This window comes from Eptatretus burgeri, chromosome 11, assembly GCF_056783735.1.
Source record: "Eptatretus burgeri isolate ZD-2024b chromosome 11, Ebu_testis_v1, whole genome shotgun sequence".
Lineage (NCBI taxonomy): Eukaryota > Metazoa > Chordata > Myxini > Myxiniformes > Myxinidae > Eptatretus > Eptatretus burgeri.
The window spans coordinates 69,016,320-69,041,319 of NC_140971.1; positions in this window are offsets into that span (position 1 = coordinate 69,016,320).

Here is a 25,000-nt window from a genome sequence, read left to right on the forward strand (position 1 = left end):
GGAATCACAGTACTGAGTATCTCCCACCACGTCCCGGATGGAGAAACAGTACTTTACGCGGAAGATCTACTGATGTCTCAACATTGTGCTTCTCAGCGTGCTGTCCACTGCCTGCCTGCCAAGTAAGAATATCTTCATACAAAATTTTACATTTGTCTTTATTTTATGTAAAACATGTACTTTGTCTCATGAAGGACAACATGATGCACCAGCAAAGGATAGCGACTCAAATCTCTAGACTTCCTGAGAGTGTAGGTATCGCAGAAAGCACGACACACAGCCCATCCATGTCCCCTGTCCGACTAAAAGTGCAACGTTGTATTAAAACTGCTGAGATAATTTAGATATTCAAAGGCGCTGCCACATTTTTCAGGTGAAGTAGTTATGAGATGGATTCTCTCCTAATCCATTAATCCATTAAAATAAAGAGGGTTCACAAGGTTGGGTATGTCTTTGAGTCGTAATGCATCTTGGATCATTTCCACGAGCCTCGGAGGGCGACGTGGCCGGTGAGTAATGACGGCAGGTCCGCAGCGATAGAGATGCAGCTGCAGCCCGGTGCCACCGTATGGATGGGCAACGGAGACCCAATTGGTTCTGTTGTTTGGCATTGGGGCCAATAATAATGATAATTTGCTTTATCTCCGCACAGCCTCGTTGCGCCAGAGGGCTGCCAAGAGAGTCTTAGGCACGCCAATTATCTGCAGGCGGCCCGGTTATGGGTTAGCCGGCCGAGCGTGGGACCTGATCCACGCTCCCCGCCAGCACTCTGGGGACCCGAGGATCCACGGGTTTGATGCACTTCGAAATAAAACATGTACATCATCATCATCATCATTTTTTTTAAACATAAACAAAACGATAATTACACGGTAAAAAAAAAATATAATAATAAAAACAACAACCAAAAAAAATACAACGAAGTGGACAAACTGTCAATGTGAAAAAGGTCGGACGCCATGATCTGAGACGGAATCCCAAGTATTTGTCATGAAGCAAAAAAAGATCCTGAAATTAATGGTGTTCAAATTTCAATGAGAAATGAGGTTTAATGTCAGACTGAATGCTTAGTGTTCCCATTGAAGCACTTGGCTCGTTTCGATGCCGGCATCTCCAGTTCAAAAGCCACCCCTCACGTCGATTGGTACAACGTCTCCTCTAATATCCTGAACCTCGTACACAGCGCTGTCTCCTGTCCCGTGATGCAAGTCCAAGTTTCTTGATGTGAGCTTCAGACGCGAGAGGATAGTCTAAGGTTCTGATGCATCGATAGTTAGGACCTGATGCAAGGATCGGATTTAGGCATGGGCAAGCTCGGCAGTTGCCCAGGGGCCTCCACAATCAGGGGCCTCCACATATTTCATGAAAAAAAAATTGTAAGGAAAAATGTATTTGTGAGTGTCTGAATGGTAGTTGGTAGTTAGTGGAACATATACAAGACATTCATCTATAACAGATGTAAGATATTCATCTTATCTCATTCTCTATTTTATATAGAAGTTCAGATTCTTTGTTCTTGAAAAATATACTCTATGGATGACTGTAAATATGTCTTGTCACCTTTTTAGTATTCTAAGGTCGGGTGGGCCTCCACTACTGAAGGCTGCCCAGGGGCCACCACATGTATAAATCCGGCCCTGCCCGTGCCCACTAAGAGGTTCACATCATGGAGTAAAGTTCGAACATTGAGAACTTTCCCCACAATGCACTCCATATGCCATTTGTTCATGTTTTAGTAAACTTCAATAATTTATCGAGTACTTCGACATTAACTGCTCCAATAAATCTCATCTATCTATTTGTGTCGTCTCAATGTTCCAATGCTTTATTGAACCACTGATGGACTTGACATTACCTTGTAAGTTGTATCCGCTATACTCATGTGCTGACGCTTTAAAATCGTTATTTTCAATGAAGCCTGCCTGCATTGTAACTTACAAAGGGTTATTTGTTTGCACGACAGGAGGATTGTGATGAAACACTGCTATAGTGGAAAGACAATAATGCGCTTATGAAATACAAATAAATAACGAAGCAGAACGACCATTTGGCCCATCATGTCTGTGCGTTATCCCCCCTCCCCCCACCCACCCACCCACCCACCATCTCATCCCCATTCGTTGATCTATCCGTGATTTTCATTGTATCGTATTGTTGCGGTCTTCGCGCCCGCCGGCGTGCGAACGGCCACGTAACTCGAATCGCGGCACGTCGCCCACCGGACGGACAATCCAGTCGTGACCCTCTCGGACTAACGCCGGGAACCAGTCACGGGTGGACCTTTCGGTCTCACCGCGATCGAGCCAATCAGCCCCCGCGTGGGATAGGGTTGCTCGCCAAATTCGAACTACCTAAGTACCCACGCGGAGGGTAGACCGGGCGATCGCACCTCGCCGCAGGTCGACTTCGGACACGGGCCACTTAAGCGACCCGTTCCGTACTATCAGAATAACCGAGCGGTGTTATCGTCGACCTCGACGGTTCGATTAATTATCGGGCGTATTCAGCCCACTACCAACCCTTTACGTGAAGCAAGATGGGGATTCAATGGAGGAAAAGACGAAGCGAAGCGGGAGAACAGTTCAACAATAAAGCACATTTATTCGCGACGAACGGAAAGCACACAAATACAATTCCACCAAATGCACACAAAAAAAGAAAACACAATTCCATTTACACAAAAAGCAAACATAAAAGTGAAAACACAGTGCAGAGCTAATACCGACTACCGAGCACACGGCAACACTTATACAATTCTACTTCACAGACGGCGCCGACAACACATACCCAAAACCAAGGAAAAGAAATACCTCAAGAATGAGGCGGGCCTGAGGCCGAGACCGGGTCGGGCCTACCCGTCTGGTGATGAGACGCGGAGCGGCGATGGCCCCGCAACCCGCGGGCCTCGTGGACAGTGCCTGGCAGGGGGTGGGAACGGGGCCCCCTTGGTCGCACTATCTCAGCGCGGGGGGAAACAGGAGGGGGTTGCTGATGCTCGGGGTATAGAGGATCTTTATTATCCCTGGTGTGCGTCTCCACCTCGGCCAGGTCGCGCTGCCGGCCTCCCTCGGGCGTGCAGCTCCTGGCACCGACGCGAGCACCCCCTCCCTCGTCCGACTCTCTTCAGCTTCTCCAGCCACTGCAGGCTTCGGGCTCCAGACTTCCACACTCGTCCCCTCCGTTCCGACTCCTTCTCGTTCTCGTTCTCCTTCTCGTTCTCGTCCTGCTGACTCCTTCTCCTTCTCGTTCTCGTTCTCCTTCTCGTTCTCGTCCTGCTGACTCCGACTCCTTCTCGTTCTGGTTCTCCTTTTTCTTCTCGTTCTCGTTCTCGTTCTCCTTTGGTGACTGACGAACACCGTCCTTTTATCCCCCCGTAACTTCGCCTTTGACCTTTCACCTCGCTCCCCATTGGCCCGAGAAAAAGTGGGCGTGAAGGCTTTTTGATCCACAAATTTGCATATATCGATCGCCCTGGGGGCGGGGCCAATTCGCCCCTCGCTCACCGATTGGACGGCAAAAAGTGGGCGTGTGTCGTTTTTGATCCGTTTTTGAAGCACAAAATCCGTGATTTTGTACACGCTGTTCAACGTGCGCTCTGCACGAGTCCAACACCGGCACCCACAGCGGGGCAAGAACGGCGGCGATGCTACGGCCGCGAGGCGTGACGGGAAGGTCGTGGCGGTTGTGGTGAAGCGGTGGTTGTGGTCGGTGGTTGATGTTGTGGTTGTGATCATGGCGGTTGGTCCAAAATAAAGATAGTAAAAGAAAAACGGCTATCCTGAAGAGTCGCAGCACGTATAAATGACATGTATTCCCACTAGACAACGGGTTTGGGCCTAACTACACATGCACTTACCGAGATACCTCACCTAAGGGACCTGAATGGTGGTTTGCGAATCTGGTAACCACAACAGTATGTAGGATAGTCGTTAAGTTGAAGTTACATAAGATGTTTTGCTAGAAATTGAGCATACATGATAAAGGAGGAAAACAAACAACAGCAACCACAACGGCTTGTCGGACCCCTTGTAGTTCCATGAAATAGAAAAATTCAACTCCTCGGCCACAGATTTTTTTTTTTCTAACAGCTCGGTTTGACACCAAGAACTACCTACACTCCGATAGTCAAGGTGGGATGAAGATTGAAATGCTCTGTTGACCACCAACCTCTCCTTCACTGGAACCGAACCCTCGGACTTTACAGTGTCCCGAACAACTCAGACAGTCCAATCGAAGCTGAAACCTTCACAAAGTTTGCCAATATATATATATATATATATATATATATATATATATATATATATATTCCCTAAAGTCAACATGGCCATCATCAATCTTCCAGGAAAAGCCATCTCTAGGGAAACAGCAGCTGGAACATCTGAGAACCGACTACGGCTCTCGCCAGCCAAAAGATTGGCGAACAATGGTTAAAAACCATGGAAGTACACAAAACACACACACACATACACATACACACAGACAGACAGACATGCACACACACACACACACACACACACACACACACACACACACACACACACACACACACACACACACACACACACACACACACACACACACACATGCACGCACGCACATACACACATACACATCGATGCCTCATCCTGCATGCGAAGCACCAGAATGGAAGTTTACAGCTGGGTCGGGATTCCATCATGGGCTATCCATCTCAGAAGGGAATACACAAACCCCTTGAGGCTATCCTGCCATACGATGTTGCTGATGTACTGCTGAAGGCAGAAACCTACCCAAAGATTACCATGATGGTTACCGATCGTTACCTGGTGACTGAGTTTTCTTTTAAGTGCATATTACTCTGTATGTTGTCATGGGTGATAATTTCGATATGTTTGTGAGTCAGTAGATTCTCCAAGATGCCCTTTTACGGTACAAACAAACCATCTAAGACTGCTTGTTGATCTAAGCTTTTTGCATGAAACTCCTCGTGATTGTGAAACGTTGTCCCTTTCCGACGAAGACCCCCCCATGCTTATGTGTGCAGATCTCTTCCGCTCATATCTTCTTTGGCCCAAGAGCTCTTTCCATTTTTCTCGATCTGTGTCCATTCGTCTCTGTCCCCTTGCCGTGCCCTTGTCCCCAATCGTTGGCCTCCCCCGGGTGTGTGCCGGGGCGATATGGATGCAGAGGACCTTGCGCGATGGATGGGTGTCACCGCCCAAACACCATCAAGGTGAGGAAAGACCCCGCAGTCCCCCACAGTCCTATAATATACTTACGTCTCATGGGTTTTGCAACTACCTTCACCTTCACATATTATACATTACACCTTCATGCACAGTCGGTCTTGCGCTGCTCACTTAGGTACTAATTCTCAAGGTCAGGATGAAAATAATCCTTCTCTTCCAGAGATCTGAGTGGCAATGGCCGACGGACAAGTTTTGATATGCCCGAAGTTTTGAATTTAAATACATTTCTGAACCCCCCCCCCCACCTTTAAATCCCCCTGAGAGGCTTGGCCACCGAGTCAGTAAATTATGAGGCCCAGACGAGCTCCATATGGTGCTGCGATGCCTCTGAGGAGTCCATTTCATTATTGCCTGAGTGGAGGTCACCACCAGTATGGTCCACTGGTCACCAGAATCCACCTGGCGTTTTGCTCCACATTATCGAGGGGGTAACGTTGGGGGAGTCACTGGAAGGGGCAGGAAGGGTTCAAAGAATGAGAGGATAATTTGCAGCCCGTGGGGTTTCCTGCCTTGATGAAAACAACTGGAAACACAGAATGGAACACACTGCCCATCTCACACCCGCTGAAGCACTCTCGGCCCGCACCGGCCATTCGCTACTGCTCCCACTGACCCAATTGCCTGCTGCTTCAACATACACTCTCCGTCTCGTGATGGTGAACGTGTGACAAAAGTATCACTCGATGAAAAATAAATACATAAAATAATAAAACGAACCTGTGAATCTGGATGCACATCGTTGGGCTGGTACGTTCGCCTGGAGGTATGCACACTTGCCTCCAGTTTGGGTTGGAATCCCCAACACGGCTATGAACTGCCATCCTGGTGTTTTGTGGCGTCACCCTGGTGGAAGTTGCTTCCACGACGTCTTGAGTGAAGTGTGGGTGAGTTATCGCTGGTACCCCTAAATCAATGACAAATACCTGCACAAATCACCCTCCATTGAATGTGAAGCCTTGCCAAGCTGTTTGCAAAAGGTTTCGGCCAAAAAAAATTCCCTGGCCAAATCCACAAGGTGAGAATAATTGGGGCCATTGAAGTAATAGTGGTAGTAATAGAAGTCGTTGCAGTAGTAGTAATCGTAGCAGTTGTCAGAGTAGTTGTAGTACAGATTTCCTAGTAGTACGGGGTGTTCCAAAAAGACCCGGACAACTTTGGTTGTTAATATTGTCGCGGATCCGGGGTTCGAGGCTTGCCACGAGGGGAATCACTTGGGTCCCTCTCGAACGCCCGGCCCTGAGGCCGCCGGGCACAGGTAACTCCACACACCGACAGGTTGCTGAACAACCACGAACGCTGATTTGCACGGCCAATCAGGGCAGGGTTACACTACTTTGCGTGATACCTTACCGATGGACGGCCGTTTAATTGGGGTCAGTACCGTCAGCACACACTCCGATTACTGCCGAGCGTCACAGTGAGTTTGTGCTGGCTGACAAAGCAAATTATTGGGGTACAACATCCCGTCTAACCTTACTTGTGCACTGCATCGGACCAATAAAGGAAAAGACAACCGAGACAGATTGGAAATCGCAACGAACAATTATTTATTACAAACACACAAGCAGGTAATCATTTAGAAGCAAGAAAGCTCAAGGCACACAAGAGCAGATTTAACCAGAACACTCACTCTTCCTCAATCTTACTTCAACAAAAGACTCGGCCATCATTCACTCAGGGGGCAAAGGATAAAACAAGAAGGATTTGAAAATAACATAAAAGTAATGAATGGAGAAAAGGAAAGCAGTCGTTCCTTCTCCCCCTCACGTCACACAAATATACATGTGAATGTGAAGGAAAATGGATGGGGAAGATGGGCAGTGGCAATGGGGACGCTCAGCGGCGTCCCTGAGATGCCCAGACCCAGTAGGCGAGTCCTCTCTGGAATCCCAGATATGCGAGCTAAATGTGCGAGTCGCCCTCCTCTGCCTCAGATTCTTTCTCCTAAGGCCCTCATTGAAGAGGTGCCGCCATTCGAAAGGGAACTTTCAAGGAAGCACCCGCCCCACCCCTCACGCGCCCAAAGCCGAAATGAGAGCCCCCCCTCCTTAATGTGTAAAACGCCCGGTCACACTGTTCTGCACTGCACCACATCTGTGAGAAGCACCACGCCTTGTAGGCCATGCCGAACACCAAGCACCACGAACATGCATGCGAGAGCACCCGATGGGTTACGAAGCAATGCGCGGATGGAGGCAACACGGAAAGGAACCCTGCATGACCTAGGGATGGCCGAAGGGCCAAGGGATTGAAGGTAAGACTGATGGGGTGAAGGAGGGACTGTTGAAAGGATGTTTGATGGAGGGGAGATTATTGGTGGACCGTTGAAACGGGCCGATGGTGTAATGGAGGGATGATTGAAAGTAACAGAGGGATTGAACACAATGATGGTGTGAAGGAAGAAAGATTAAAAGTAAGAGAGATTGGAACAGAATGATGGTGTGAAGGAATAAAGATTGAAAGTAACAGAAGGGGAGGGGGGAAGACATTCCACGGGACAAACAGACTAGCCAACCGCAAAAAGCCTCTTATCAAGTGACTAAGGACTCTCAAAACAAAGGCTAATGAAATAACCGATCCTCGGGGTCACCTACGTGTCCATGTATGCTCTCTTCCTGGGGTACGTTTTCCAAAACCACAAAAGATACAATGATATTGTTAAGAATCTACACCCACCCGGCGTGTGAACGACCGCATTAGCCAATGGCAGCCGCCCACCCACGGACAAGCAATTCAGTCGTGACTTTCCGGAACAATGCCGGAAACCAGTCACGGGTGGGTTCTCAATCCCACCACGGCCCAGTCCGGCGCAATCCCACCCACCCCATGGTGTCCCTCGCAAAGTGGGGGCGAGCTATCACCGGAACCCTGAAAAAATTCCTGCCTGAGCCATCAGCGGCACAGCCGCACTCTCAGTCAAATATGGTACCCCGCAGCCTTGTACTGCATGCGAATGAAGAAGGATGTCTACAAAAAATATCCAAACTTACAAACCCATGAAGTACCCAGCAGTCATCTGCGGAGGATTTCATGCCCAACTAGAACGGTACTCAGTAGAGCGCACATCTCCGCCAGGCTGAACAGTTTACGTTTTGTATCTCACTAATCAACTGGAACCAGATCTTCACCGAATTCGAATCAATTCATCCTTGTCACACACCCAATCTGTCCACCATGTTTTGTACGACAACGTTCATAACTTTTTGAGATATCGTGTTCACAGACCAACAAACGAGAAAGATGTCATGCATAGCCAGATACTTGTGAAATCCAAATAAACAACATGTATCTAGGTTTTGATTGGTGAACCAATTCAGTGACCTAATATGCAAATTCTGCTCAAACTAGCAGAGTACCCAGCCTCCGGGTGGGAGGAGTTTCCACATTACTTGCTGAAATAAAGTATACTCTGTGTATTGCAGAACACTATATATGTTTGTGTGGTGTGCGTCTAACGGGTCGACAGGTCTAAAGGGTCAAAGGTGTCGAAGAGGTGTAAAGGGTATAAAAGTCAAAAAGGATCTAAGTGGTCCAAAGAGTTTTATAAGGATCTTAAGGGTTAAGAGCTTTAAAAGGGTCTATAAGGGTCTTAAAGGACCTAAAATTCTAAGAGGTCAGGTCAGATCAGGTCAGGTATGGGAGCATGCGCCAGAGCAGCGCGTCGCTGCGTCCACTTTCCGCCAGCACTCCAGGGGCCTCCGTCTGTCCATCCTCCAGGCAGATGCCTGGCCCATCCCCATCTCCTTGAGCTGTTGATCAACCTGCTGCAACCATGAGGTACGTGGTCGGAACCATTGGCCTCCTCCACTCATGAGGCTCCCTCACTGAGAGACTCTGGCGAGCAGGATCAGCATCAGGAAAACGAGCCACATGTCCATACAGCCGCAGCTGATGCTTATGGACGATGCAGGTAACAAATCTCATTATGTTGCCAAAACGAAGTTTTTGCAAGATATGTTAGTCAGCTTGTATGTTTTTTTTTGTTTGTTTGTTTGTTTGTTTGTCTGTAATCACGTATAAAAAATTCTGCAGAGCACAGTTGTCATTGGAAATTTTTGTAACTTCGCATATCAGAGGCCTATAGAGGTCCCTTTCAGTGAACAAAATTTTGAAGGTCAAGGTCAAAGGTCAAGGTCACTTTGTCGCAAATCAGAGGAGTCGACGAAACCCTTATTTTTTGAGTAATTTTGATCGGATAGTCTTCAAACTTCATGGGAATATAGTTCATGGTTTGTCGCTCAGCGGATTAATTTTTGGTGGCGTTTGGCCTTGACCTTCATGGTTAGTGCCTGAGGTCAAACATATTTGACCCCAAGGTCAAATTTTCAAGTTTTAGGAACCATATCGTGTATTACCTCAAATTGAACACCTCGATGAGTGCTTTCTTGATATGTCAAGCTTGAGACATTATGACGTCATTTGGTGACGTTATGAGGCAAACGCATATTTTTCATGGTTACTCTGGAACGATTCTCATCGGAATCTCTCGTAGGCAGATATTCCTCAAGGAGTCGCTCCTGGTGGATAGCAGCTCTGTTCACCTCAGTGTGACCTTAAAGAAGTCACACGTGGTTACCTTTTGGCAAGATACGGGTCACCCTGCGGGTGACATTGTTTTTTATTTGAGTTTCTCTCAGCAACCGCTCATTGGACAAAAGGTACGACCAGCGATAGCCAAGAATTATCCGAAGAGACCTGGTCCCAAAGGAATTAAGTCTCTATCTCAGATCCCTGGTCAGAATCCAAGTCTCACATCCATAGAGCAAGACTGAAAGCACCAAGGACCTGAAGATTCGGACTTTCATCCTCCTGCACAGGTACTGACAGCGCCACACCCCATGATCCAGTGAATCCATGACTTCCCAGGCCTGACCCAGACATCTGTTGACTTCTGATTCACAGCCAGCAGAGACATGAATATCACTGCCAAGGTAAGTGAATCCCTCTGTGACCTCAACATCCTCACCACAAACAGACACAGTCAGGACAGCAGCATCCAAGATGTTATTGAAAGCCTGGATCTTAGTTTTGACCCTGGAAACCCGTAATCCCAGCAGCTCCGACTACTCTTTCAGCACCTCGAGGGAGGGCCCTGAAAAGGATATCGAGAGTCTCCGCAAAGATGACTGCATCATTTGCGAAATCAAGGTCAGAGATCTTGACATTCCTAAACGGTGCACCGCAGCTTGATTTCTCCGAGATCCTCCCCAGAATCCAGTCCATACTAAGTGCTGAAATGTGTGGGAGCCAGTACACACCCCTGTCGAACTCCAGAAACAACTGAAAATAAATCAGAGATAGTGCCACATCTCACAGCACTCTCAGTACCAGAGTAGAGTTCAGACATCAGATCGATCAGTTTTGGTGGCACCCCACGAAGACCAAGAATCCTCCAGAGGACATCCCGATTCACTGAATCGAACGCTTTACAGAGATCAACATAGGCTGCCAGCAGCCCCTGCCGAAACTCTCATCTGCGTTCGGTGAGGATCCGAAGAGCAAGGATACGGTCAATCGTTGACCTCTTTGGTGTATAGCCTGACTGCTCTGGACGCTGGTGCTCAAGCAAATGGTGGTGAACCCTATCAAGAATTATCCGAGCAAAGACCTTGCCCGGCACTGAGAGCAGCGTCACCCCTCGGTAGTTGTTGCAGTCTCGGCGATCACCCTTCCCTTTCCAGAGAGAGACAGCAAGACCCTCTTCCAGTCAGTTGGGATGATGCCTGTGTTCCAGGCAGAGCACAGAACTGTATGCAACGACACGAGTGCAGCATTTCCACCAGCCTTGAGAAGTTCAGCATGGATGCCACAGATCCGTGGAGCTTTGCCCCGTTTCAACTGGTTCACTGCAGCCCGTGTTTCCACAAGCGAAGGTGGACCACAGTTGATTCGAGGGTCAGCAAAAGAGATTGTAACACCGCTGACATCCAACTCAACAGCTGGGGGATCAGCCCGGTACAACCGCTCAAAGTAACCGGCCCAGTGGGCCTTCACTTTGGACTCCTCTGTCAAGAGCCCATCACTCTCCGCTCTAACTGCAGTACACCGAGGGATGGGTTTGGAGGAATGCAATGTACAAATTCCCCTGGAAGCAGAACGAGAATCACTTGACCACAGGAGATGCTCTAGTCTAACCCCTTATATTCCTTGCACATAATCCTCTGTGTCCATCTTTAGCACACATTCACTTTTATGCCTCAGCTCCCTGAATAGCTCAGCTCTACCATTCAGCCTGGCCCTGCGACTCTGGTCAATGGTAGCCAGTGTCCCTTGAGAGACAAAATTCTTCTTCACCTTGCGATGAGTTCCAAGACATCAACTGGCAACATCAAGGACAGTGATCTTGAAGGTACTTCACAACTCTTCAATATTCCCCAAAGCACCCAGACCCCCCCAAATCTCCAGCCTGTTAGCAAACTCCTCAGCTACCCTCTCATCCTTGAGCTTGCCAGCATCCAGCCTCGGCTGGGATGGTACCATTCTCCCGGATTTCAGTTCCAACTTCACAGTTGCTACACAAGCTTGTGGTCGGTATTGAGGAACCGAGCACTCCGGTGGACCCTGCAGTTCTGGATCATTCTCCAGCGACCATCAACGAGCACATGGTAAATCTCCTTTGCCACACCACCAGCATTGGAATACCAAGTCCAGCGATGAGCCTCTGGGTGCTGAAACCATGAACCAGCCACCCTCAGTCCATGACTTCTTGCAAATTCAAGGAACTTGGTGCTATTCTGGTTTACAGTTCCAGACCCATGGGGACCAACACACGTCTCATAAACATCCCTATCAGTTCCAGTTGATGCATTGAAATCCCCCAAGACTAGAAGTGTATCTCGCTTGGGGGACTGATCAACCACAGACTCGAGTGTGGCGTAGAATGCATCCTTCATGGTGAGATCGCTCACCTCAGTCAGAGCATATCCAGAGACCAGGAAAATGACACCCAAGGAGTGACGAATCCTTCGTCTCATATTGTGCTCCTTGACCGGTGTTACCTCAATTATCATTGGAGTCAGCTTATTGGACACAGCTACAGCAACTGCTTGGGCATGGTAACCATAAGAGCAACCAGACCAATAGTAGGTGTAACCACCCACCATGATCTTGCTGCAATCCGGTCTCCGAACCTCAGAGAGTGCTGCAATACCAATGCCCAAACGCTTGAGCTCAGATGATAACAGAGACAAGTGATCACCCTCTCTTAGGGATAGGACATTCCAGGCACCCACCCGAAGGAACCGCCTCAGGTTAACCCAAGGAGACCGCCGTCTGGTGGATGACACCTCAGCACCACTCCGACACACTCTCCCACAATCTGACCCGGGAATATTACCCCATTGTTTCCCTCCTATCTTCAAAGATTGGGGGTCCTGAAGGCTTTGCCCCAATCCCATCATCCGGTGAGCTGCCCTGCGAAGGGAAGCTGCACAGGAGGTACTCCCACAGAGTGGGTTTTCAGATTTTTTTATGCTTCTGGAATGTTTTGTGGGATGAAGTGTTTTACGGTGGCCGGAGTGCAAATGCTGCCACCCACCTCCAAATAAGAAGTAACCCAACTGTAGGAGGACGTCCGCAGACACAGTCGGGCACTAGATATTGATGGCCGTTTGGCTCACAAGGAGCTCCTCTGCCATTTGAGGTCTCCAGATCTCAGAGGTCTACAGATCTAAAGGGTATTTTCTAACAGTAGTAATGGTCTAAAGGGGTCTAATGGGGTTGAAAGAGTCGAAGGAGTCGAAAGTGTCTAAAGAGAGTCTATTGGGACTAAAGGTCCAGGGGCCAAGGGGTCTAAGTGGTCTCAAGGGTATACAGGTCTTTCGGAGTCTCAGGGGTCTAAAAGGTCTGAAGGGTCTAAAGGCTCCTGGGATCTTCCAAGTGGGCTAAATGGTGTGAGGGGTATTAAGGATCTTAAAAGTTCAAAACAGTCTAAAAGGTCTCATGTTGAAAATGGTATGAAGGTGTTGAAAAGGTCGAAGGAGTCTGAAGGTCTTAAGAATATGTTCCAACAAGAGTTACAGGTCTAAAGGGATGAAGGGGTTGAAAGGGTTTAATTAGTCTACAGGGATTAAAAGTGTCTAAAGAGGAGCTAAAGGTGTCAGGAGTCTAAGGGGTCTAACTGATATAAAGTGTGAAGGTCTTCAGGAGTCTAAGGGGTCTGAAGGGTCTTAAAAGGTCTCAAGGTATCCAAATTTTCTAAGAGGAATAAAGGTCTAAATGTCTAAAAAGGTATGTTACAATAGTCTGTCATTAATAGACGTAGTCAAGTGCAATAATAAGTAATTAATACACGTACTCAGTCCAATTCAGTTCAAACAGTACGTTTGGACTTGAGTATATTGTTACGGTTGTGGAAATTCGCAGAGCACTGTAAAGGATATCCCCAAGATCAGTTATATCGCTAAGTCTGTGTTCAGTTAGATTTCCCCACCGTTGTTTAATGGGTATTATTTGTGTGGACAGGGCTGTGAATCTTCAGGTAGCCTTTATTCTTTGCTATCGTTATTTTGGACCAACCGCTTCACACCAACCACCACCACCACCAACATCGCTCTCAACAACCGCTTCCCACAACCATCACAACCACACCACCGCGTTTCCACCTCGGCACATGGTTGCCAGAGGCCTGGCCTTCGTCGAGGGAAAGCAGGCGGCCCCCGTTCCCCCCCCTCCCCCGGACGAATGGCATCTCCACGGTGAATTCCATCCTGCTGTGGAAGAAGACAAATGCAGCGGCGAGGGAGCGTCCCCAATTTGGCGGGAAAACGCTCCCGTCGAGAAGGTTCCCGCATGTTCTGGAAGTTTCCCGCAGGTTCTGGAAGGAGGGCGGGGCGAGAGCGGAGGGGCGGAGCGTGGGTAATAAAAAGCGCGCACAGAGCGTTCCCTCTCTCTCTGTCGTCGCTGGAGTTGTCGCTGCCGCTGGACTCCGCGGAAGGACCTGGGCTGCTTCTGCCAGAGCTGCGTGAAAATCTGCGCTCGTGTCAGAGTCAGGAGCTTGGAGCGGTCGGTCGGTGGAGGTCCGGGCGTCACGAGGGAGACGCGGGCTGGAGGCGCAACGCTGCTGTGTTGCGCGAACCTGCGCGTGCATGTGGGGAGAGCCGGAGAGAGCTCGCCTGCCACTTAGCAAGGCCTGGGCGCAACCATGGCTACGCTAGCTGCCGTGGGGATGGGACGTCCCGACTCGCCCCAGCAAGGCACCACGAGGGTGCAGGTAACCTGCAACGGTCTCGTGGGGCACTTTCGGGCACCAAAGCTCCATGTTATAAAGGCCCACGGGCCAGGTCTGACTCCCTTGTCTTTGAGGGGGTCTTTCTTTGAATGCATGATGTGGTGCCGAGTCCGTAAGTAAAACCTGTTAAGTAAATGTACATAATAACCATAGTCGGTTGTAGTGTTTTCGCCTTGCCTGTGTCTTTGTCCCCGTCCTGCAGTCTTCAACAAACAACTGCATGCGTGTTTTTCCATCATTGCTTACGTGCATGACTGCATGATTGCTTGTATATGTGCTGTATAATAAATGTGCTTGTGTGAATGTTAACCCGTTCGTCATGTCCTTTTTCCACAAATTGAACTGCTATCTTGCTTTCGAAATACTAGTTGGTTTTTGAATACCGATAAATAGAATCGGGTCCGGCGAGGTCTGGCGATAATACCCGCTCGGTTATCCCAGAACGGAACGAACCGCTTAAGCGGTTCGTGTCCAAACAGGCCTTCGCCGAGGTACGATCTCTCGGTAGGTTACACTCGCGAATACTTAGGTATATCGATATCCGTCGATTGACCCTGTCGCGCCCGGGTAGAATACGGACTGGGCCGTGGTGGGATTAAAAACCCACCCGTGACTGGTTTCCGGCGTTGTTCCAGAAAGTCACGACTGAATTGTCCGTTCGGTGGGCGAGCGGCCGTTATTAGTTAATGCGGTCACTCGCACGCCGGGCAGGCGTAGAGTGGTAACAATATGATATATTGAGGACTTGAGTATATAACTAATATAGAGGAATGCTGTACATGTATAGGTCAGTAGGTAAAGTTTTTTGTGCTCCTTGAAAACGAAAACGCATAAGATAATGTGCAGGTGGGTGATCAATTTGTTTAACAAATCGGTGCCTCTTCATATGGACTTCTTTAGGGCATTTATACTTGGTTCGTCCGCAGATCACAAGGGTAGTACAGCACGAACACGAGATTTTTTTGAATGTGCTATATTTTCTATCGTCTGGCATTTTCGACAAGCCGTGGAATGTCCCTTCTTTTCTCGAGTTTGCCACATGGCACATACCATACAAATGGGGGGCATTTTCTATGCCCATGGCATTTTTTTTTCCAAGAATTGAAATAAAGCCACGAATGCCGGGATTTCCAGGCATTTATAAGCATTGCAATGTACCCAGTGATTCGTAGCTATGATGATCAGGCATTCGATGATATGAGTGAGGAAAATGAAAAAAAAAAAACTTTATCGTTAAAAAAATCAGAGGCTTGTTCCAAGTCAAGGCATGGTTGAGCAGGCCTAACAAAATGGCGAATTAATTCCCCAGCGAGGTAACTCAGGAATCGCCTTAAGGCCAAATCAAGAGCGAGGTGGCCGAGGATCACCTGATGAAGGATATAATTAAATAAGGCAATTAATTATCTTCAAAAGGGGTGTTTTAATTAACCCAAACACCCAATTTTCACTCCAGCACTTTCATGGAGTTCCCTTAGTGTGCAGGCAAAGTTTCAGGCTGATAGGTTTCATGGTTTTGGAGTTATGGAGGAGACACACACACACACTGACTGACTGTCTAACACACACTGACTATTATTATAGATAGATCGATAGATAGATAGACAGATTATACCAACATATTAAAAGAAAATATGAAAACATTGAGGTCGCTCGGACTATGGTGAGTTTCTCGTTCCGATGACCTATTGAACGGTCCTCCTAAAGCAAATAGAGAGACTGTACAAAAATGCTAGTAATATGATCCATATAATAAAACAATAAAGCAAAGGAAGCGATTTTTTTTTTAATGGGGGAAAACAACATCCCAAGTTCCTGCGGAAGAACAAAATGACACCAGTTTAATCACAGGTGTGGAAAACACCAGGTTTGTTATGAGCAGGTCACGAGGCAATTGTCCTATTACACGCATCAATCACTATCCAAGGCTGTTCAAGAGTCGTTAGTCACTTCACAAGTGACCTATGAAAAGGGCAAGTAGTCATCTCATTAAAGGTGTTCTGAGTGTAAACCGAATGCTGCTCAATGATCATAACGGCTGTGGTTATTAAATAGGGGATCCATGAACATGTCTTTGTTTGCACCACTTGGTGCCTCCTCTCCATGGCTCACAAAACAGCTCGTTTGACATGCCGAGTCACCAATCGCTTCTTCAATGTAATTGGACTTTGGATGTAGTTAATTAAACCCCGACCTGAAATGCTCGAGTTATCAAGAAGGGCTGCATTGAACCACAGGACTTGATTTAGCATATCATGTATTCTTGCCAACCGTCGTGTTTCTCCATCATGTAAGCCGGCTTATATTTATTAAGACGGGGTACCCAGCGTTCCTCGGTGCTGTTCTTATCATGTTGGCATTTTGAAGAAATCAAATTAGGTTTTTTTCTATTTTTTTTTTTGTGAGGGCTTAAAACATGCCCCACACTCACTAAGGAATGGGGTCGGGGATCATTTACTATTACCTTTCACATAGCTATGAAGGTTTAGGCACCAATTATTTTTTTCAAAATGTTCAAAAACATGTTTTTGCCTAAAACACTTGATGATAAACCTTTGAAAGTTTGACGGAGACCGGTTTGGCCATCTCTGAGAAAATAGTGACGCACAGACACAAACAGACAAGCCAGTAGGTGACATGGTCGCTATATAATTGCATACTAGTCATCCAGTTTTTGACGGATCGGGCTGAAAGTTTTTGACGAAGAGGTTGATTATAGTGCGCATAAAAGCACGGAAGCTGATTTTTGATATTTTTTTTTTGTTTTAGGATTTTTCGAAAATTTCAGTCTCGTTGCTAGGCAACGGTGGCGTCCATAGCAACGGTGCTCAAAAGCATACAACTAGATCCTGATATGAACCTACCAGTCAAGTTTCATCAAAATCGGTTGACTCCTCTGGCCTCCAGAGCTGTCCATTACATACATACAGACAGACGGAAAATCTGAGAATAACGGTAGTCTAGCGACCACCCAGCAGACACACAGACAGCCAAACATCTCTCATAGTATGGATGCATTTTTATATTTGATAATTCATTATACAAGGGATGTTCAGAAAGCTGTCAGAGTGAGAGACTCAACATAGTCCAATAAATACCAACGATATTCAAAATACCATTTATAGAAAATTGAGTTATTGACTTCTACTCACCGCTACAGGTTGAGGACTTCATCCAGTCTGAGCGGCATCCCATAAGCTGTTGAACTTGGGTGTGGGTGAATACAGTCACAAGTTCAATAAGAAGCGAGAAATGGCGTATCACCAGTGGGCCAATTCGGCGTCGTGTCCACAAAAGAATATGATTCACTCCATGACTCGGGTGTCATAAATGTCCAATGCCCGCGGAGATAAGCTGCTCACCAAAAGGGGTTCGATGATAGTCGTCCCATGGTTCAAAGGAGTGAAAACCCACTGAAGATACAGCCGCAATGTGGCATGTGGTACAAAGCTCTGCGAGTCAAGAGAGGCAATGCATCACTGAAGATAGGGCTGCAAATGCGGTTTATCTCCAGTGAACGCCCATGAACTTTAGTTTAACCCCAGTGAAACTCAAGTCCATGAGTCATTTCCATGATGGTGTAAAAAGAGAGTGTAACATGATGATGTAACAGCTGCCGAGCAGGGAAAGCTTCGTCAAACTTCTGCTCAAGCCTTCCTCAACGCCGGTCCCTCGAGGTGGAGGTCTAAGAGCCCGATAGTAGTATGGGGCAAAATGATTGGTTCAAAACCAGAGATTAAAAAAAACTCACTGACACAACTGCCATTGGTTGGACAAGTAAATAGAGCAAAGTTCACGATGTAAAAGTACTAACAAATTGGCACTGATGAAAATCACATTCAATCCACTACTCACGTATCTAGTATGGTTTGCAAAGAAATTAATTTTAACCAAGTAATCATCCGAGACGAGAGTGTTGTATCTCATTCTGAGGACGTTTGAACACCCCTCGTTAAATCAACGAGAATTTACTACATTTACTATAGCGAAATCGATAAAATAAACACATTCTAAAATTGTGATTTAACTTAATCATGACGTCACAATGGAACAAGGGAGCCAGGTGGTCTATTACAAGAAAGACTTATGGTTAAAGATCTTTGAAATAACATTAAAAAATAATAAGACTGATCCTGAATAAATAAATACATACAATTTCGAGTTTCAAAGAAAATAAAAATCAATAACTTGTGATATAAGTTCAAGTACATCTGTGAAACCGATAAAGATTAAATAAAAACCAAGTCTCAAGAAACAATGATGCTTCCATATATTATTGTGGAACTAACTTAATATAGAGGGTTAAAGATGCTTAATATAGCCTAGTTATATCCTTAAAGTGAATGTCTAACATAAGCGTAATGTAATTAATTGTGATATTAGATTTGCATTGTTTATGTAATAGTTACATGATATCCACTCATCCCTATGTCAGTGTCAAAAATTATCAACCCTTTTGACCACATTTTTACCATTTTTCCCTCTGTAATCTGTCCTTTATGTGTTATTTTGGCGTTTGCCTGGTCATCAGGCACAATTATAGATGACAAAGCTTAACAAGCATTATGACTGCCATCGCTTGCCTCCGAGTTTAAGGGTGGTAAGGGCACAGTGGGGACTCTCTGCTCATCAGGCTGATCGGCGCCCAATAGTGAGTGAGAGGGGAAGAGCTCGGGATATCAGAGCATGAGTTGGGGGCCAAAGATGACGAAGGCGTCGCTCTCCGAAAATATGAGCCTACTTCTATCCTCTCATCCGAACTCTCTCTTCCTCATATGTGGTGACTTTAATTGCCATCGTTCCAATTGGCTAGGTGTGGGTACCTCTCTCACCTGCCATGGCTCTTCAGAAAAAGACTTCTGCGACTCATCGGGACCGACACAATCTGTCAACTTCCCGACCAGGATCTCCACCAACGGTTCTCCATCTTTTCAGGATCTGATTTTGACCAATTTCCCAGAAAACGTCTGCTGTTCTTCCTCTGCTCCAATCGGTTCATCTGACCATATGCTTATCAAAGTAAACATCTCTCTGACCTCTGACCTCTCTGACCTCTGAGGTTAGAGAACCTCCTCAGCACCGTCTAGTCTGGCATTTCACTCAGACCGACTGGCAAGGTCTTCAATCAAGCAGCCATAAATATTCTAGACTCGTCTCCCGTCTCTACTTTCTCTGAGATCAACTTATCCTGGGAATTCTTTCAAAGAAACTTGCTCTCTCTCGTGCACAGATTTATCCCATCTCGTCTTCAGTTTTCTTGCCCTTCCTTCCACCCATGGTACACTGAAGCTTGTGGCGAGGCAGTTGTCCTGAAACAACTTGCCTTTGCCTCATGGAAGGCTAATCCAACTGAAGTCAATCTCAGTTCCTTCCAAAAAGCTCGGAACAAATGTGTCTACTCTGAGGAAAGCCAGGAAACAACATATTTCTAATCTCAAGTCTGAACTCTCAAACCTGTCTCCCTCCTACAATCCTGGTGGCATCTAGTTACGTCTGTTTCTGGTGTATGTTCCCCCTCCATCCCCTCCCTTACCTCAAATGGCTGCACAACTGACACTGCACATGAAAAGGCTGAATGCCTAAACTCTGTGTTTGCTTCTAAATCTTCTGTCCTAAACCCATCGCTTTCTGTAACCACCTTACCCAGTCACACCCAACTGTCCCTGGACTCTTTGTCTTTTTCTTCTGACAAGGTGGAGAGTTTGCTGTCAAACCTCAACTCTGATTCTGCAACCGGTCCAGACGGCATCAGCCCACATGTCCTAAAAACCTGCTCTGCTGCTCTTGGTCACCCTCTCCATTCTATTCATCCTCTCATTTGCTCAAGGTCATCTGCCTTATCCTTGGAAATCAGCAAACATGACCTTTCTGCATTAAAAAGGTGCAAAAACAGATCCTTGCAACTACAGACAAATCAGCCTTTTCCCAATCATCATCAAGGTCATGGAATCCATCATCGCTTCTGACATTGAATCCTTGCCAGCTATGCTCATAAATGTCCTGCTTACCAAATTCTCTTCCTATGGTATCCAAAGCCATCTCCACTCTTGGCTCGCAGAATTCCTCTCCTGTCACAGCCAACGTGTGGCCCTAAATGGAGTTCTGTCATCCCCTTTTTCTGTCCAGTTTGGAGCTCCTCAAGGCAGTGTTCCCAATGAGTTTTCTCGTTTTCATTAATGATCTCTCCGACTCTCTAGAAAATCCTCTTTATCTCTTTGCTGATGACTCCACCCTCTTATCTGCCATACCATCTGTCATCCCTCAGACCGGCAAGCAGCAGCCTCTTCACTCTCTGCAGATCTGGATAAAATCACAAACTGGTCCAACACGTAGAACATGTTTTAAAATACTGATAAATCTCACACTCTCACTAATGTCTCTCCGAAAGGACCGTCTGGAAACCACACCCACCCATTCAAACTTTTGGGCCTCACTATCTGCTATGATCTTTCCAAGGGAAAGCCACATTTACAAGATGGCCTCCAAAGCCAATCGCCGATTGGGCATCCTCTGTCGGGCAAGGTCCTTCCATGGCACACCTGAGCTCTTGACCACGTACAAAGCTTTCATTCACAGCCTGATGGAGTACTGCTCTCCCATCTGGACTGGAGCTCCCATCTCTCACCTTTCTCGGGTTCATGCTGTGGAAACCAAGGCATTTAGGATCATTTGTATCTCCCATGATGAGGCTGAGTCTCTGGGTCTCTCACTCTCTCACTGCAGGTGAAAGAGTGAGAGACCTCTCCTCTCCGACCTCACCCCCCCCTCTGTCTGCTATCTGGCCCGCCCATATTTCCGCAGGGCGCTCAAGGTCCACCAGCAACCCCCTTCTGGATACCAAAATCAAGAATCACTACTCACCATCACTCTTTCATTTCTCTTCTCCCCCACCTTTGGAACAAACTCCAATACACTCTTCAATCCCACTCTTCCCTCCAGGTCTTCAAAATAGCTGTTCTCCACAATCACTTATCTTCCCCCATCCGAAACCATGATCTTTTCTACCCCCGTTAATCCACTCCAAACCTCCATTCTTCATATTCCCTGCTTTCCTTCCTGAAAGTCCCTGTAGTGTCCATCTTGTTTACCCTCTATACCCTGCCTTTCCTTCTCCCTTCCACAGATCTCCTCGTGTGTCTATTACCCACTGATTTGTGCTTCACTCTCCCGTCCCTCTTGTCTCCTACTCCCCTTGTTGTACGTTATGTGTGTTAGCTCTTATATGAGCCTTGACAATGTATTAAAAAATAACAGGCGTGCACAGGGGGGTTGGGGGGGTCAATGTGTAGATTCCCAGGAAGACTGAAGAGAGATAAGTGGAGCTCAGCAATACTGTTCACACAGAAAGGAAGCCACAACCACACCCAGCCAGCCACGCCCCTCCTCCTCCTTCATCTGGGTGTTGTGGCACAAGACCAGACGGTACATTCATATCTGCGGACAGGCCAAGTTCCCAGACGTGGGCCATCCTCTTCTCTACCGGCACTGCAGGGTTTGGCATTAACTCTCTGCAGACCTGTCCATACTCTCCGTGTCTCTCTATTGTGGTGTGTATGATGGGCCCAGTTAAGAACATAGGCTAATTAAATTAAGGTTCCCATTCATTTGTTTAGTACCGTAGGTGCATATTCGGTAGTGGGGTAAGGGGGGTTTGTTTGTTGCATCATTTATTTGTTCAGTGTTGTTTCTTTTCTCTCCCTCCCCCATGACATTTCATATTCATTAAATACACCTAGTCTCGTGGTGGCATTCTGGTGTTGTGGCTGCTTCATTTGGTGGTTGTGGAGACCCGTTAAGTCACCGAAACGGTTGATCGTTGCAGCCGCTTTGACGCGACATGGCGGATTCGAACCAAGTGACTTGGACGAGTCGGACGACCGTTACAACATATTCTCAAGACTTTCTGAAGCAATCAGTTGGTAAACAAAGCCGATGTAAACGTTGAACGCCACGACATTGACGTGATGGCTTATTGAGTTGAACAAAGATTTTTTTTACCATTAAATCAACAACAGCAATAATGAAATCACAAAGTTAAAATGTGAAAGATATCGGAGTCGATGAAAATCATTTTTGAATGTGAAAAGAGACAAAGTTGAGTTGGTTGTGGGATTTCCACCTGGCTGGACACTTTGTGAAGTGAATGCAGACAAAAGACTCAATGCTCGAGTTCAAAATGGCAGGCAATAAAGGGCTCGGATATTGCAAAGGAAATAAAAGAGAACGATGAGGTCCAGGTATAAAAGAGAAGGAAATAAATAAAAGGATTGACACCCTTTCTCACTGGAATGACGAAGAAGGAAAAGCAAGTAATAAACTAGAAGGGCACTCGGTAGAGCGCAAACCTCCACCATGAGATCCACAAGAACATATCGGGGCCAACACATTTTTGAAATATCATGCTATACAGGACTACATCGTTTTTTAGCCCCAACTCTCAATGGTGAAGAATCACTTAAAAAAATTAAATAATTCTCATATCCAGATCCGAATTCGGATCGTCACCAAAAATGAATCAATTCTTCCTTGTCACTCACCCAATATGTCCACAACTTTGAGATATCCTGCACACAGACAGACAGACAAACAGAATAACAAGAAGACGTTGAGCAGAGCACAATACTTGCAAAATCAATAAAACAAATTTGACCTCAAAGATAATTGGTGATTGAATTCAATAACCAAATACGCAAGTCCTCTTCAAATTACAAATGAATCGGATGAAAATGGACAATTTTAGAAATTAGGCCTATGTCGACCTTTAAGCCGATGTTGACCTAAAACATAATTGGCTGGTTTAATTCAGTGACCTTCGGTCATAAAACCACCTTTGGTGGTTGTAGGTAATAACAATGAATCACAATGAAATCTCTGCTGCTATTATTATTACTAGTGCGGGCTCGTACGTGCGTGACCGTAAGTGTAAAAAAAAAAAAGAAAAAGAAAGAAAAAGAATTGTGACGTCAATCACAATTGTTGGTTGGTAAATAAATGGCCATAACTTGGGAACCATTTATCCGATTAATATCAAACCTTGAAAAGGCACATCCACAGGTCCCCAGCAATATACCTGGCAGGTTTCAATTACATCAGACCAGTGGTTGTAGTGAAACAGTGGTTGCAGACACTCACACACAGGTTGCTGGAATTATAGATTGCTGGAATTATAGATTGCTGGAATTATAGATTATTATTATTATTATTATTATTATTATTATTATTATTATTACTAGTGCATGCCCGTAGGTGCGTGGCCGTACGTGCGTGCCTGTACGTGTGTGACCGTATGTATAAAAAAAAAAAAGAATTGTGACGTCAATCGTGATGTCACAGTACCGTGTCCTGTCATTGGTTTGGTAAATAAATGGCCATAACTTGGGAACCACTTGTCCGATTAATATGAAACCTTGAAAAGGCACATCCTCAGGTCCCCAGCAATATACCTGGCAGGTTTCAATTACATCAGACCAGTGGTTGTAGTGAAACAGTGGTTGCAGACACACACACACAGGTTGCTGGGATTATAGATTGCTGGAATTATAATAATAATTATTATTATTATTATTACTAGTGCATGCCCGTAGGTGCGTGGCCGTACGTGCGTGCCTGTACGTGTGTGACCGTATGTATAAAAAAAATAAAAATAATTAAAAAAAAAGAATTGTGACGTCAATCGTGATGTCATAGTACCGTGTCCTGTCATTGGTTTGGTAAATAAATGGCCATAACTTGGGAACCACTTGTCAGATTAATATCAAACCTTGAAAAGGCATATCCTCAGGTCCCCAGCAATATACTTGGCAGGTTTCAATTACATCGGACCAGTGGTTGCAGACACACACACACAGGTTGCTGGAATTATAGATTGCAGGAATTATAGATTATTATTACTATTATTATTATTATTATTATTACGAGTGCATGCCCGTAGGTGCGTGCACGTACATGCGTGGCCGTACGTGCAAACAAAACAAAACAAAAAAAAATTCAAACCGCGTGCCAGAAACAACAACCGCACAGCCGTTCCTTCGCTCTCACGTGCCCGTACGTGCGTGCCCATACCGGTTTCTTCTGCACGGCGCCTTGCCTCACGTTCAGTGTTGTCTGCCAAGCGAGCAGCTCGTTCTTCATGCGTTTCAGCTGCAAGGTGCCTTGCCTCACGTCCAGTGTTGTCTGCCAAGCGAGCAGCTCGTGCATCGTCAGATTCTATTGCGCGTGCATGACGCGCAGCTTCGTTCCTTCGCTGTCGTAAACGACGACTGGATTGGGGCATTGTGTTTAAGAAAATCGAGAAAGAAATCGAGAAAGTACAGAAATCGAGAAAGAAAGAATACAGTAAGTCGATAAATCAAGAAAAAAAAATCGAGAAAGAATACAGTACTCGTCACTGACTGGATTGGGGTATTGGGTTTAAGAAAATCGAGAAAGAAATCGAGAAAGAAATCGAGAAAGAATACAGGAAGTCGATAAATCGAGAAAAAAAAATCGAGAAAGAATACAGTACTCGTCACTATCCGGAAGTGAAGTCCTCACTGTCCGGAAGTTC